This window comes from Coccinella septempunctata, chromosome 9, assembly GCF_907165205.1.
Source record: "Coccinella septempunctata chromosome 9, icCocSept1.1, whole genome shotgun sequence".
Lineage (NCBI taxonomy): Eukaryota > Metazoa > Arthropoda > Insecta > Coleoptera > Coccinellidae > Coccinella > Coccinella septempunctata.
Window position 1 is genome coordinate 6,729,893 of NC_058197.1, and position 12,212 is coordinate 6,742,104.

Genomic DNA, 12,212 nt, shown 5'->3' on the forward strand with positions numbered 1-12,212 from the left:
TCAGAGTGTCGAGGCAATGGTGAGCTGTAGCATTCTCCGTCTCTCGTTCTGTGTGTGTCCTGTTTCTATCCATGATCTCTTTGGCAGCTTTCACAACCTTTTTTCCTCGATTCCCGTTCAAGTACTCCGTCAGTCGTCCAATGTCTCTTCTTAGCCTTTCTGTTTTGTGTTGAAGACGTTTCTGCCATGCTGGCGCGTGTAATTTGTGTAATTTTGGACCATCGTTGTTCGTTCGGCGAATTTTTGCCCCCATGGTTTTCGCTGTCGTCAGCGCTGCACAGTGAAAAACTAGATGCAGATATTCCAATGAACTTCCGTTCTGTAGGTATTCAGGTAAAACGTCCTTATTCAAGATGTCGATTATAAGTGACAGTTTTTTGGATGTATTGAGTCGTGGAGGTGCTACTCGATGAAGAGGATCTGTTCCTTCCAGTTCGGCAAAGTATCTCCTCATGTCAGAGTCAACTTGTCGGTGGAGCTCTTCCCTATCGTCCTGGTGTTCAGGCTCATTTGCTTTGCAAGAAGGACTTTCAGTATCAATGTCTTCTGGGTGTTGTTGCCCAGGTATGTGAACTTCATCAGAGGTGTTGGTGTTATTCTCCATTGCTAGCGGACGCTGAAGTTCTCGTTTAATTGCGTCGATTCGGGCCGTTGGTACTAGTTCATTTCTCAGAATTACGCGGTACTGGTCTGCCACTCGTTGTTCAGTGACATTGACATTTGGGTAGGCAATGCAGAATTCCTCATGGAGCCTTTTCCTATAGTTGTTCGTGTTCTGCCCTAGTCCCGTGATGGAGTTATATATGCGCACAATAGTTTCATTCATGGACGTTGTCCACTTCATGCGCTTTCTCACTAACCCCGCTTGGGTGAGCACTGGCTGAATATCCTGCGCAGCACCTTCAGCGGTTCGAGTCGGCAATTGAATTGGACTCGTTGGTTGCTGTTGTTGCTTTGGAGCAATATATATTATTATTATTATTATTATTATTATTATTATTATTATTATAAAAGATACAGAGTTGAGTATAAAATACTATAGAACTCTTGAAAAAGAAACATAATAAAAATAAGCAATATTCATCCAATGACAAGGAAAAAAAAGAAAAAACAGAAAAATCCCCAATATGTGCTGAAATATCCTAAATAACACTTGTCCTCCAGATGTTGAACCGATTCTTGAAAACATTAACCGTCGGAGCTCCAACAACATGAGGTGTAAGTTGATTCCAACAAGCGAACACTCGATTGCTCAGGAAATGCTGACGGGCTCCCGTATGGAATCTTTCCCGCGCTAGCTTCATGTCATGTCCTCTGAGATGGTTGGTGTTCAGCACAAAAAGATGCGACAGATCATAGCCGAAAAATTCTTTTAATGCTCTGAACGCCACAATCATGTCCCCACGGATCTTTCGATCCGCGAATGTATCAAGACACATTATATTCAGACGATCTCCGTAGGTAGGTAGGGTATTCTCTGAGATATTTTCTGCTGCATTCACTGACGAGCCAACAGGCCCAGTTTCTACTCCACAGACATCCCGTGCAACTTCTGAATTGACTGATATCCTATTTAGTGAAGACCTAATCAAGAAACCTATTTCGAAACTTAAACCCTCTTCAGCTCCCGGTCCAGATGGCATATCTAGTTAAAACAATGCTCAGAGGTTCTTGCACTTCCATTTTCTATCATCTTTCGACAATCATTCATTTCTTCCAAACTACCATCAGCTTGGTTGTACGCCTATATCACACCCATTTTTAATAAAGGAGACAAACTGGGCCCAAAAAATTACAGACCTATCAGTTTAACATCAGCCACTTGCAAGGTAATGGAAAAAGTTATTTGTGATGCCATCCTAACTTTTGCAGTTTCTCGTGAAATTATACCTAAGCAGCAACATGGGTTCCTACCTGGACGCTCTATCCTTACCAATCTTTTACCGTGTATCGACGATTGGACTAAGGCTTGGGACTCGGATGTTCCGGTGGACATAATTTACCTAGACTTTGCCGAGGCGTTTGATCGTGTACCTCATCGTCGTCTCATAGCTAAACTGGAACATTTGGGCATACGGGGAGCTTGTTTATCGTGGATTGAGTCCTTCCTACGCAATCGCACGTTTCGTGTCAGGGTTGGGAATGTCACGTCATCTGAATACCATTTCACCAGCGGTATCCCACAGGGTACAGTGTTGGGCCCTATTCTTTTCCTTCTGTTTACGTCGGATCTTTCATCCTTTCTCCAATCAAAATGTGCATTATTTGCCGACGACGCAAAGCTATACAACAATCCTGTCATTTGCGTTGATGTTCTTCAGGGTGATTTTAGTACTATTAGCAACTGGTGTAAGCAATGGATGTTACCTCTTAACGTGGACTCCATGTGGGCAAGAAAAATCCCAATGCTGAGTATTACTTAGACAATAGATTATTAAAATGTGTTGATGAGCACTGTGATTTGGGTTTGATAGTAGCATCCAATCTTTCCTGGTCTAACCATATAACATCTATATGTAATAGAGCAAAACAACTGTGCTATTCAATATATCGTCGTCCTAAGATACAAATTGCCTAACTCACAAAATGACAGTTTTGCAGGAGAGCTAAAAAACTTTTTTCATTTGAATTTTCATTAGAAGCAAACTAAATTTAAATATGTTTCAACATTTCTTGTCTTTCAAATTAGAACTTGGGCCGCTGTCAGATCATTGGTGTGTGCGTTTGTCACTAGAAGGTACTAATACCTTTGTTTTTATCAAAAATGGACAATTTGCATCTTAGAACGACGATATCGTTCTTTCCATGGATGCAGCCTACAAACGTGTAGGATTCTGTATTTGACATATGTCCGCCCATTGCTCGAGTTTGCTGTGCCTGCTTGGTAGCCTTCCCTGAAGGTTGATATGGACACATTAGAGGCTGTTCAACGCACTTGCACTCCCATATGGTCGCAACCGTCCAGATTATAGTACACGACTCCAACTCTTGAACATCCCGACGGGAGTGATGTGATCTTTTACTTACCTACCGAGCAGTCCACGGCTGTGCTAATACTGACCTTGAGTCAATGTTCAGGAGAAACCGGAATCACCTACGAGACCACCCTTTCAAGCTTGGCAAGGAAAAATTTAAGACAACTGTTCGACAAAACTTTTTGTCGAACAGAATATTGGAGAGCTGGAACAGATTGCCACTTGACGTAGTGACTGCAACTTCAGTCAATTCATTCAAGAATCGCTATGACAGATATACATCTCAAGTCTCCAATTTAGCTTTTTTTTTAGTTACTTTCACATTATATATTGTATTGAGTTTATAGGTATATTACCTCAACTCTTATTGAATTTAATAACAATAATTCTTCGTCTTGGTTTCTATCTGGAGGGGATTGAATCGGACACCGTTTCATATTGGGTGGCGCTCTGGGTAAATGTATAGAACCCAGTAGAATATGCCAATATTGAATAAAGTTCCATCTATTCCAAACGTTCTCCACCGTAGAAAAATGCTATGTTGCTCTGATGAGGCCAAATGAGGCTGAAACCCTGGTCAGCATCTGCTTTTCTTCGGTGGAGCGTACTCCATTTGGGGCCTTGACGATGGCAAATTGGCTAGTTCAATTCAGATCGTAACACTTGTTGATATTCATATCGTCGGGTAGTATGCATCTGAATTTATCCTTATTATTAATAATAATAATATTTCCTCATAAAGAAATTACTCAAGTCTTGGTATTATACGCATTTAACCCAAACTTTCCAACAATATCAGGAAACTATCATATTTTTTATAAATGCTACGAATATTTACAGGTACCTATATTATTCAAATCATCACAGTCATCAAATTATCTATCCCTACCAAATTATCACTGTCGTTGTATTCATCTAGTATATTATTTAGACTTGTGAACGTTATTATAGATAGAAGAAGGCTCGAAAGAAAAATCATGATATTCTGAGTACTGTTCTGAAAACATTGATATTTCATGAACCGTATGAAAGAGCATTCTGAAGTGAACAAGCCCATAAAATTTGATAGAAATCGATTCTTACAGTTGATAGTTATGGCTATCGCAAATTTAGACCAATGTTAATAAATCAACCCGTTTCTCCGAGACTAATAGCCTTAGGATACAAAACAAGCAAATTCTCTGAAAGACCTGGATCACCTGCATTTACCATAAGGCTATTGTCAACGACTCTTGAAACCGCCTGTATAGCTTAAAATGACACGATTGACATGTTGGCAAATAGGGGTCGAACTTTACCTGGTAGATCGCATCTGAAGGGAGACCTCGAGAACTGTGGCCTTCCTATAGTTTAGAGGGATGCGGCAAAATATATTCGTCAATGAAACCCATAGAAATTTCGTAGTGAAACATGTTTTAGAGATCTCGGTGTCCCTAGACAAAATCTTACCACCATAAATAGTGTTGGAGTAAGATAGCTCATATTTCGACGTTCGTCATTTGGATACAAGTGCGAAATATGTGACGAAAAATTGACATCAAAACTTAATAGTTCAATTTTGTATGTTGGAAAAAGTGTTTGGTGACAAACCGCTTCGCTGCAATAAATCAAGTTTCTCTAAATGAAAACCCTTTAGAGTTGAATAATTAGTCCGCAAAGCTGTCGATTTGTTTTGGTTTTGACAGGGCCTATCAGTTAATGTTACAGAAAGTCCGGTCGGTGAGTGAATGTGCGATTCGGTGAAGTTTTCCCAAAAGGAACACCAAAGAAAAGCCTATTCATGAAGAAAGATGACACCCTCAAGGACCAGCTTCTGGAAGTACCGTGTGAGTGCTTTTCGTGCGGTGTTCATTTTCCTCTTGTCGGCTTCAATAACTCAAACAAGGTGAATATAGTCCACTACTAGCTCGTACAATGATCTGAGCTATTTTCACCGCAAAAATTAGAATCAGGTCGGGGCACTTTTTGACTCCGGCTCAATTATCAAGAATCGGTGTGGGAGACTCCAATGCTTATTACACAGATAAATTATACTATGGGCTGATTGCTCTGGGTCTAGACTACTACTGCCTTGGGAATCAGACCGCTGGACAACACAACCGATAAATTCTTAGCAGTGTGTAAAAGCCTTCATACCAATAACACCGCTAGAATACAGCATAATGGCTCTACAACCGACCATTTCTTAACCAACTCTGGAATTAAACAAGGCTGCGTGTTAGCGCCTTTACTGTTCAATATTTTCGCCATAGCTGTCTCGATAATTGCTGACATGAGTATGCCTGTAAGAGGTGTTGGAATAAGATTCAGATTTGATGGAGGCCTATTTAACCTGAAGCGCCTCAGAGCAAAAATCCGTTCAAAGTTCATCACGGAACTTCAATATGCAGACTATTGCGCACTTCTCGCTAGCAGCCCAGAGGATCTACATATAATGCTGGACACCTATAAACACATATACGAAGCTTTAGGCCTTAGACTCAATATCGACAAAACCAAAATCCTAGTAAGTCCGCCAGAAAGCCTTCAAACACATATCAGCCTGGAGAATGAAACTCTGGAACAGGTCGAGCAGGTCAAATACTTGGGAAGCTTCATAAATACTAGGGCTAACCTAGACACGGAAATACACATCCGTATCAGTTCGGCATCGCAGGCATTCTGGAAGCTAAAGGTAAGAGTGTTTCAAAATCAATCTGACGATCAGCTGTTTACAAGGCAGTCGTCCTCCCAACGCTTCTTTACGGAAACGAAAACTGGACTCCATACAGGCGCCATATTAAACAGCTTGAACAAACGCAACAACGTCATCTAAGATAGATAATGTACATCAGATGTTTGCATAAAGTATCGAATGCAGAAGTCTTGCAACGCGCGAGTTGTATAATAATTGGGACTCAAGTAACGAGGGCCCGACTCAGATGGAGCGGCCATATTCTGAGGATGTAAGACACAAGCCTTTCCAAAATAGCTCTGTATAGCGAATTGACAGAGGGAGCCCGGAAACCAGGAGGCCAGTATAAGCGGTTTAAGGATACACTACATCAATCCCTAAAATCAGTTAATGCCAATCAAAACTGGGAACAACCAGCGTTAGACAGGTCACAGTGGAGGTCTATGGTGTACAGTTATAACGGAGACATGAGAAGAATACAGCGGCGGCCAGAGACAACAGATTGAAAGCATAGCCTGAAGGCTGCTCCAGCATTCCTAGCCTCTCTCGCGGCTCTCCTGCAACTTGCCATCCGTTCTTGATTGCTCTTTTTTCAAGACGCAGTGCGACGTTATTATGATGGGTCATCCTCTCCCAGTGCATGACACTGCACTTTTGTAAGACATGGGCGAGAGATTCTCTGGTATTACACCCTGCCCGGCACATCGCTGCAGGACCCCGAGCCCTCGGGAGTCCGGCTGTTGGTAGGCAATTCGATCGTAGTTGAATAGCTCGGACGTAATCTTCCCCAGACCAGTATCGTGGGGGTTATCAATATAGGAGCTACATGCCTGATGGAGCTCCCCCAGTCCACCACCATGGAAGGAGCGGTGTAGCTCCTCGGCCCTGCCATTGTCTTTCATGCTGCTGGTCGCATTGGATGGTCGGATCATTTTCTCAACTCGTCTTAACCAGGGGGCAGCATGTTCGATTACTACATCTAGCAGCTGGCTCGCACCTGCGAATTTGCGAGAACTGTTGGTGATGATAATTGGAATATTGTCACGGAAGCAGAAGATTCCCAGCCCTCCCTCCTTAAGTGGAGCGTGTATAAAGGCTTCGCTCACATGATTTGGCAGATGTAACGATTTTTGACGCCCCATTTGATAGCCCTATCTGCTGCTTTAAGGGTTTGTAGATGGACCTGTGGGGTCTGTAGTGAGTGGATGTATCTTGGTGTGAGATGAAATTTGATCAATTGTAGTTTTTGATACGGCTTGAGGGGGGCTTTGCAGATTCTTCCAACCTGGGTTCTCAAGGTTGGGATGGAGCACTTTGAAAACCCTGTAGGAGAAAATTTTCTCCCCAGGTACTCCATCATCTGTCTTACACCCACTTGCCGGACAGGTTGACCATAGATGTGGAATTGGCTAGTTGTATAAGTGTCTTCTGCCCTGCGCTCTACCCACGGATATGGCGATGCACTTTTCGACACTCAGGTCCAGGTGGTGGGTGCGAAAGAATTCTTGGCAGGAGTTGAGAAGCTTCCTCGCCGTCTTAACATCTTCCGCCAAGATGATTAAGTCATCGGCATACGCCATGCAACTGACGTTGATGTCGCCCAAGGTTATTCCAGTCCTACCATCCAGATCTTCGATTGCCTCATCCATGACATAATTGAAGACGGTCGCCGACATTGGGTCGCCTTGCCTAGTGCCTCTGTTTATGAGGAGGGAACATTTTCTTCTCCGGCACAGGATATCGTTGTAGAGGCGTCCCTGCAATTTGCCATGACATATTGTCTTGTATTTTCATCAACTCCCTTTCTCGTGAGTGCTCTTTCAATTGTGGCTTGAGATAAGGTGTCGAACGCCTTTTTGATATCAATTGAGATGATTGAATAGCCTCTTCTGGATCTTCATCTGGATTTAATGAGAGTATGAAGGGAGATGTTGTTTGCAAAGACGTCGTCGATGTTGATGATCCCTCTTTGATTAGTGTTAATCGGAACCTCCACCTCATCTTCGGTTGACAATCTTGTTGCAGACTCTTAGGCCCGTATTAATAGTCAGATCTCAAGTATTGAGAATGTCTCAAGTAGCGTCTTGAGACATCAGTCTAAAATAAATTTGACTTGAGACTCTGTCAAGATGACGTCTCAATCGGCGATCTCACTTGAGTAGGCGCTTATTAATAAGTGTGACTCAAGTACTCGAATGATCTCAAGATAGGTTTTGGGAACGTCAAATTTTGAGTATGGTGGAACCCTGACTCAAGATGATCTCGAAATGAAAGTTGGGTTGGTTTGCTTTGTGAACTGACAGTAATTTAATTGTCTTTTGTGCTTCCAAAAATCGGCATTATTAAAGTCAATATGGAATCCATGGAAGATGTGGTCAACTACTACGACGAAATCGATTTCATGAAGTTTATCGCAACAGAAAATCAGACTTTTCAATTAATGTCCAAGCCATTGTTGGGCCTAATACAGAATTTTTGGATATTGTAACAAGATGGGCAGGAAGCATGCACGACTCCAGGATCTTTCAAATGTCCAGAGTTCACATGAGGTACACACAACGTGTACTGGATGGGCGTCTTGTTAGGGATAATGGTTACCCATCATTACCATTTTCACTAACACCTTTAACACCTCCACCATAAGACGCTCCATCAATAAGGTACAACAGAGATAGACAACTTAAGATTTATTGCGATTTTTTGCATTAATTGACTGTTACAATTTCTCCTATAGCGTCCTCAACGCGGTTTTACCCCATATCGTTGACTCATCTAACTCCAAAGATAGAAACTCCGCCTCCCCCTCAAGTTTGAAGTATTGAGGATACTCTAGTCCTGCTGGTGATATCTCACAAGGTCTTCTGTAGGCCTCATGCTTTAGGACGGAAGCTGCAGTCAGATGTTACGTCCAGAGTTCTGCTGTTTGTAAAGCTAGAGTGTCCTACTTCGATGGCACTACTTCCCACAGATTACAGAAAGTTGTTTCTGTAATCTGTGCTACTTCCGCGGTCTGGTCGAAAAACAATCTCTTCATCAACATCCCTTTTACCTATTTTCGCGTGTGAATTTGTACCCCGAGATCCCATCTAGACCACATGCATCGGCGGCTGATTAAATATGTGGCATATTCGTTCGTTCGAGATCAAAAAACCTGCTCCGTTACAATTTATTGTGAGCCACAGTATTGAAAAATATCAAGCAGAAATAAAAATACTAATTTCTCTTTTCGTTTTGCAGTCTCAAGAATATCTCAAGACCATTACTCAAGATATTCATAAGTTGAGTTTCAAGTCTCGTTTCTTGAGATAGTATCGAACTGATAATGACTTGATATGAGTTTATTAATAAGCCGTCATCTTGAGATGCTGTCACTATCTTGAGAAAGTATCAACTGAGATAGGTCTTGAGACCCGTTTTAAGATTTGACTATTAATACGGGCCTTAGTATGAGGCTGGATATAGTGATTGGCCTGCAGTTTTTTAAGTTCGACAGGTGGTCTTTCTTCTTTGGAATTAGAGTTGTTCTGCTGTTATTTAAACATCTCGGTACTGCCTTGGTCAGCAGCATGACTTTATACAATAAGAGGAGCTTCAATTTGGGAATTCTTGTGATCTGCCGCAGGGTTATGCCATCAGAACCAGCTGCGCCCTGCTTGGTAGTTTTGAGGGCTTCTACCAGATGTTCTTCGGTTATGGGTCGGTACTGGTTCAGCTCTCTTCATTATTGGAGCTGGATCAGGTGGGGATTCTTCTGAGAGGATGTTTCTATACTCGCTCTACATTTCCTCGTTTGGTGGTTTTTCCGACTGGTGGATGGGGTCAATGCCTTCAAGAATTTCCTCTGCCAGTTTTTTCTGTTCAACACCCATCTCCTTTGCACGTCTCTGAAGGCTGCGGCTCTTCTTTTTCTCCTCGAAGCTAGTAGCGGTACTCTTGTTTCATTCCGGGTATTATTTTTCCTGACTTTGCCGTACTTTTTGGTAATGTTTTCGTCAAAATCGTTGAGAGATCTTATTCTGTCGCTGCCGGTACAAATTTCGGCAGCGAAGCGTATATCCTCCTCGTTTTCTAGGCGAGGGGCAATATTCAGTATGTATTGCATGATTGGATCGTCAATTACCGGTCTGAAATTTTCCGGCACTGGGTCCGGGCCTAAGAGGGTTTTCTCCACCAGTTCGGGCCCCGCCTGCGCCTTCTCAACTAATGCCTCCATTTCGGCTCTGAGGTTCCTGTCGTCTTCCTCCCGCTGCTCCCTAATCTCTATCTCCTGGCATTCACGATGTCTGATAATGGCGTTTAGCCATTCAGCGGTTCTGCGTTTTTTCTTGATTGCCTCTTCTGAACGTCCATATAGGCCACTCAAGAACGCAAGTAGGTTGCTGCCGGTGTAGTCAGCTTCCTCAGCTGCCAGATTTATTACTTCGTCGCTGGTCCAAGGTCTTCTGGCATTGCTGGCTGCTTCCTCCAGTTCCTGATTATAGTCCTGAGGATGGGCCTGCCTAATGTGTTGTCTCTTCCTGGCGTAGGTGGCGAAAGATCTTTCGCATGTCGAGCATCCATTCGGGTCTTCTACTGGTGCAACTCTGCAGTACAGCCTCTGATGTTTTGCGAGGGCTTGTTCGGTTGCGCAGGTTTTGCCGTTTTGGCATACGCAGCTAAACCCCGCAGAGGGTTGGGGAGACGGTAACATCTGGCATCTGGTATATAAATGAAAACTCAGATGTTCTTCTTTAGAGGGTATTCCCGTCCTCTTCCCTGCTCTTCGTTATGAAGGCTTGTCTCCTTCGCGCTGTTCCAGTCCTTTGGAGGCGGTAAGGAGCTTGAAAGGCACGCACGCGGCCTTCGAGTGTAGTTCCACCACTTAGTTCTTGTCTCAGAGTTCGTATGATTCCTCGTACCTGGTCCGATGTGATGGGATTTTCCTTCAAATACTAAGTCCTACAAGGAAGGTCTTGTGATCCGACTTTGTCGAATTCTTGGCTGTTCGGCGGTGTTTATAATTCGTAGTTTTCGTGAATTTTGCTCGGTAGTTGTATTTGGCTATGTTATTCAGCCTAAGGGTCCCCACACGCGGACAGAGAAATCGGGTATACCTCTCGTAACTCCTGTTTTCCAACTAACATGTATTGTGAAGCGACCTGAATTATGATGCCAAAAGATGGTGGGCGTTCGTTCAGGGGGCCTCAAATACCCTTAGAAATCTACGTTTTACGACGTTTATATAGAATTTCTAATTTTGTTTTCATGAAAGATGTAAAAAACGGAGAAAGAAGTCGTGAACAACAACAATGCAGGCGTTAAAAAAAAGATCGAATCGGTGGAAAATCGATGTTATTCACGTTTAATTTGAGAGGTACGTGGATTGTATAGATAGATAGATAGATAACCTTTATTTGATCTAAGAATCACAGATTGTTGATCACGTCACAAAAGAGAAGAAAAAAAGAAGAAAAAAAAACACAATGATTAATAGAAAAATTCAATAGCACCAGAAAAAAATTAAAGTCCTTCAAAGGATTTTTCACTAAGAAACTCGTTGAGATTGTAGTAGGCCTTTCTCATTAAAAAATTTTTCAAGCTTTTCTTCTGCAACACTGCACTGCCATGCTTAAAGCTTGGGGGCAAGATATTCCAGATCTTGATCATGAGTTACGTTTTTTTGTATGTAGGTAAAGTTGGTTCTTTCCACACAGAGGTGAGTTTTACCTCTAGTGTCATACTCATGCTTCAAGAGCAAGGTTTTGAAATCCTCATCGTTTTTTATCACATACATTATACATTCATATATTTATAAGCTGGTGAGTGTTAAGATATTATGCTGAATAAAAACATTCTTACAGCTTTCTCGTTGGATCTTCTTGAAGATTGTTGTTAGGCATCTTCTATCAGCCTCAACGGAAACCGCCTAAAAAATAACGCCATACCGAAGTCTGGAATGCACATAGGCATGTTATGCAGACAGGGCAGCATCAATCCCAACTCTGTCAGTGATGACTCTAAGAGCATAGCAATATTTTGCTAGACTTATTGCTATATTATCGCCTTGCGGTCTCCAATCAAGGTTGCAGTCAATATGAACACCAAGGAAAGGTATAGAGCTCTCAGCTGTTACGTCCCTATCCTGGAAAGTCACCTGCAGTGCTAATTTTTCTCTCTGAAAATTAATAGTTTTGTTTTATTGATGTTCACTTCCAGTTCATTAGATTGGAACCATTTATCCATGTTTACAAGACTCCTCATTACATCATTCTGGCACTCATCCGCAGTGACACCACTACAAATTTTAGAAACGTCATCAGCATACATCACAGTGTCAACATCTGTTTCCCGTACCAGATCGTTAGTGTATATAATGTACAGGGTGGGCAAATTTCGATGTTTTAGCACTACAGCTTTTAAACCAGAGGAGATAGACAAAATCTGATACCCCATTCTCGTTCTCTTTTTCCGAGAAACTTACCATAGTAGTAGTGATTTTTGGTCACTTTCTTTTGTTTTCGAGTTATAAGAAAAAATTGGAAAAATGGCGATATCGAAATAAATTTATATCTCCGCTAATACTG